General features: G+C 37.3%; 1 long non-coding RNA gene across 2 annotated transcripts; it reads right to left on the bottom strand.

Annotated features, from left to right (window-relative positions):
- Window positions 1-224: 224 nt before the first annotated feature.
- LOC149047360 (uncharacterized) lies at window positions 225-2,735 on the bottom strand. 2 transcript variants are annotated; one of them, XR_016186411.1, is made up of 3 exons: window positions 2,612-2,735; window positions 677-1,422; window positions 225-471 (listed from the first exon to the last, which is right to left on the bottom strand). It is a non-coding gene; the product is annotated as an uncharacterized LOC149047360 (long non-coding RNA). The 2 variants fall into 2 exon arrangements; XR_016186412.1 differs by having other exon boundaries at window positions 677-1,419; window positions 2,612-2,626.
- Between the last annotated feature and the right edge of the window lie 2,164 nt (window positions 2,736-4,899).

Here is a 4,899-nt window from a genome sequence, read left to right as displayed (position 1 = left end):
TATGATGGTAATTTGGAGAAATTGGTATTGGGTCAACTGATAATCCAGTCAATGATATTTTTCCTTATTCTCATCTGTTGTTTGTTTGATATTGTATTGAAATCCTAAAGAGAAGATGTGTCGTGGTCAGACATGGGAGTTAAAGGGTTAAAGAGTCCTCACACTACCCTGGCGGGCCACTTAAAATGTTAGGGCTCAACAACAAATAGAGCGAATCGTACATATTCACCATACGGAGCACAGCCTTTATTGAATTCAAACAATTTATAGACTTTCACAGAATATAATATTGATGATAGCGGCTAAAGCATCTACATCTCAATTTCGTTATTTAGGAATGAAATTATGCTTTAACTTCAAGTTAGCTGTGTAGTCTTCACTGCAGTCAACCTATTTCTTTTGTTCCATTCCACATCTCAGCTCGCGGGCTCGTGAGCAAATTTCTCTCCGGTACTGTTGCTCACGTTTTGCCTACAAAGATTCAACAAACATAAGCTTAAAATTTCTCTTCAAATTTATTCGAAAAAAAAGAAATAAAAAAACAAGACCGTTCTGACGAATATTTGGAATAAAATGCATCAAAAGAACCGAATGACTTCTTCCTCCAATTAAACTATTTGGATACTGACTTAACCAGACAAACCGAAGAGACGATAGATTAAAAACCTGTAATTACCTCCTCCAAGCGTCTACGGATGTTCATCTTCATCATTTCTAAATTTCTAACTCCTTCTTCATCTCTAAACTTTTCCGTAGGCTTTTCCTAAAACAATTTAAAACGGCTTTTAGTGAGAAAAATGAGTTGAACAATTAGGATCCTTCAACAATGACATGAATGAAATGATAAAGAAAAAATATTGTTGAAAGATTCCAGCTCATTTTGACATGAATAAATACATAGGTAAGGTATTTCTACCCTCACTAATAAGTATTCCTCGCTGGATATTCGCTTTTTAAAAGGGGAAAAATAATTGTCATTCCTAGTCGGACCACCTAGACAATTTAACTAAAATCAATATAGCGATCCGTTTAAAATCCTTTTATCGAAAAGAAAATGAAACATTTTAGATGGATTGAAAACGAAAGAGATTTCTACTTATTCATGTATTTTTTTACCTTGCAACCCTTCCGAGTACAGATATTATTAGGTGCGCCACCCTCAACTAACATCGAAGAAAGGAACAGAGCAAAAACACAAAGTGCTGTAGTCTTCATCTTGCTGACACAAGCTCCAGTGCATGAGAAATTCTGGTATATATAATTACCTTTGACGATCCAAGATGTGTCCAGCTGTACAGAAATGCTTTACCAGCTCAGCTCGGAGAATATTAACCACTTTCTCAGTCGGCACTCTTCACAAAATGTGCCATAGTTTATTTGATAACGGGATTTTAATCAAGTTGTCCAGCTTGCCTTATTCTGCTAATGAAAATAGCAATATTGATATCGGCGCTGTATAAGTATTAAGTATTATATTTACCAGATGTCAGTTCAGTCATCCAAAAACGCGCAAAATATTTACTTCGCTGCTTAAACAGAGTAACCTTAGATAGGTATTTTGCAAAGGCAAAGAAAGTTAATGAGGCGGAACCAACTATGAGTAACATGACGAACGAGTAAGAGGGTCCCAATGGGGTTAACCGTTAGCCGTAAAACGGCCAAAATATTTAGCCGTTAGACGTAAAAATTGACAAATTTGAACCGTTAGTCGTAAAAAAAGTTAACCGTAAAAAATATATCTGGTGGAAACAATGGAAAGGTGTTAACCGTTAGCCGGAAATTAGCCAAAATTTTAACCGATAGTCGTAAAAGCCATCACCCCATTGAGACTCTCGAGTAAGGACTTTGGCTAAACGGCAGTTGAGGTCCTCTCGGCTGGCTGGATCACGCTATTCTCTCACTTTACAGCATCTTACAGTTAGAAGACTTTGAAGAAGGCTATACTAACAACGCTGCCGACGGAAATTTCTGAGTACAAATAAATCGCACTATTTAATGTACAAACTCAAGTGCTTCTCCTGGAAGGTTTTTGTTTCTTCCCGAAAGATTATGACACCGTGAGGGGTTTTCGCGTCTGACTTATATACTTCCGTGTATTTCAAGTTGTCACAGGCTATTGTCAAAGAACATTGTTGCTGACTTTCTATGAGGGTATTTTCAAGATGTCGCGATCAGAAAAGATTTTTCGTCTCTTTCTTGGTCAAAGTGAATTTCATGGCCAGGAAGGGTTGCGGAACATTTTGGGTTCGTTTATGCGCTTGTTGTGACAAAATTAACTGAAGATTAGCGGCAAGGCTGTAGAATACCTCCTTCGAAACAAAGTCGTTGGGCCTTTTTCATTTTGCTTTATTTTCAAAGTTAAGGCTCCTTTCGTAGAAGGGAACGTCCGCATCAACAACATCGTCAAACTTTAAAAGGTGTAGAAGTAAGAAACCCGCCGCTGTTATTAATCAAGTGCGGAGGCAAACCAGTTATTAGGCGAAGTGTTAATTATAAGTCTAGCGACTTCTTTATATGTCACTGCGACATTAACTTTTAGAACAATTCAAAGATTTGTTTTTTTCATATAACATTAAAGCTCAGCGGAAATCTATAGATAGATATGGGTTACCTTCAAGGCGCCGGCACGAACGTGCGAGTTCCAAATGATGTCGAGCTGTCAACCACCCACGATGATTCCCCAGCTGTTTTCAACTCTGAATGCTATCAATAATAGAATAGTGTGACTAGATCGTAAAAGTCATTATTTTCACTGATGTAATGAATAGTTAATTCGGCATTAAACATCTTTTATTTCTTTCCTTTCTCTTTTATTTTTGATTTTATCATTTTGTTACTCAGCAAATCGACCGCTTTGCACAATAACGATTGCTGCTAGTGGCCAAGTATTTTTCCATCACTATCTTCGGCTTTACGATTTTCGTTTAACCAGGTGCAGTTTACATTAGCATCTTTTAGTGAAGTTCTTCCACGCAAATGAAACACCTTTAGAAACTTCCGAAAAACTTTTCGTTGGAGACTAGCCTTCAAAACGCAGTCATTTCAAACTGTTCTGTATCACGGCCGAATGTAATTGGTTGCAGCTTGAGTTATCGCTCAATAATTGTCTGGGACTTTTCAAAGAAACTTGTCAGTTGAAAGTGATTTTAACATTCACCGACGAACAATAAATTTTAAGATCGCGAATATTATTATTATGGTGCTTAACTCCTTATGTGCTATCTCTACAGAAATGGAAGAAAAAAAGAAAAAGAAAAGATTAAAAGATCTTGAATATCCTAAAAGGTGTGGAAATCTTGCATGCGCACGAGGGATATAGCTTAGTGTCTTATCTACAAGGAAATAAAAGAATGTTACTCGAGAACCTGGTGTTAACCTGAATACGCAAATGTGGTGAGAATAGATGGAGCTGGTGACACGACATTTACATGTCTAGCGTGACTTACGCCATCCTAAGTTTTTTGAAAATTTGCAGAGCTATGCAGGTTTAGCTGTTAAATTTTAAAATTTTGAGTCATTCTGGATGGAAATGAACACACAAGTTTCCGTAACAAAAGCCATCGCATCTCTCATGACGCCTTTCTGCTTGGACACGTATCCCATGTAAGCTGAAAAGAGAAACTAAGATAAAAAAATCAAAAATGAAGTTATAAAATGCTTGATGTTTCCCTCCTGACAATACTTTTGTAGACTGATGTTCATGAAGGTTGTCCGATAAATCATCTTTCACATGTATTATTTGGTAAAGCTGCTCACACTTCAATGAAATAAAGGGAACTAGAATTGTCATTTAAGGTGGGGTATTTATGGTCCATTTGTATTGATATAAAACAGCCCGCTGTATTCCGAGCGGCTAACCACGGTTTTTTCAGTTTTATTTCAAGAAGAGCGGCTCTTACAATGCTGATTGACATCTCCATAGTAATTCAGAATTTCCCTTTGTTCTTTGGTTTACTAGATGTTAACGGCTTAACACTAACTCCGCCGTTTAAGCTTTTGTTGTCCTTTGCGCGTCCAGGCCACCACCGCTGGACAAGCAGTGACGGCGAAGAAGTGAAGAACTTTATAACGATAATTTCACGAAGCGGAGTTCTTTTAATGAACGAATTTGTTAATAAGTCAAATACGAAGCCATAGAATTTCAGATACTTATGCAAACAAACTATCTGGAAGAAACCTGTTCCACGACATAGAGTTTCTTCTAATGGAAGTGTCAGCTATCAGTTACAGATAGCGATCAACCGCTACTCTATATTGCGAGGCATTCTCTATCATTACAGCCAGAGCCATATAACCACGACAAATTAAAACATTCTCCATTTGATCCTTGATTTTGCATTTCGCTTTATCATTCTTTACGGCAAAGTCGAACACCATTTTGCATTCAAATTTCATGCAATTCAGTTTTATACCGCTAAACTACACGACGGTTGACGTTTCATCCTAAAAAACGTTTGATAGGAACCTAACTAGTTCGCCAAACTGCGTAACAATGAGGTGTTATTAGTAAGAGAAAAAAACTGATATTTCTGAATGTCTTGAAAAACCTGCCATTTAAATTTGAGCAAAACACTACAGGAAACAAGTTTCTCCTGTCAGCGTGTCTACACGCCAGCCTGGCCGTTTAAAATTTTGCGGCGCAAACTCAAATATATAATAAACACACGTGGTACAAACTTTGTGAAATTCAAACGTTTTATTTTCACGATAAACAATTCTATAGCAGCTTACACGTCTACATTTCAAATAAATAAAGGGGTAAGTTTCTAAAGAAACTGTGGTGCTGCGTCGGTGGGAGAGTAAAGCAGGTAATTTAGTGTTAACAACTGGGTTGAAAACGTAAATTAGCCACCGTAAAGAGTAAAAAAGCTGACGTTTCGAGCGTTAGCCCTTCGTCAG

The sequence above is a fragment of the Pocillopora damicornis genome, chromosome 4 (genome assembly GCF_964200805.1).
Source record: "Pocillopora damicornis chromosome 4, jaPocDami1.2, whole genome shotgun sequence".
Lineage (NCBI taxonomy): Eukaryota > Metazoa > Cnidaria > Anthozoa > Scleractinia > Pocilloporidae > Pocillopora > Pocillopora damicornis.
The sequence above is the reverse complement of the archived record's forward strand: the minus strand, read 5'-3'. Positions and strand labels throughout refer to the sequence as shown.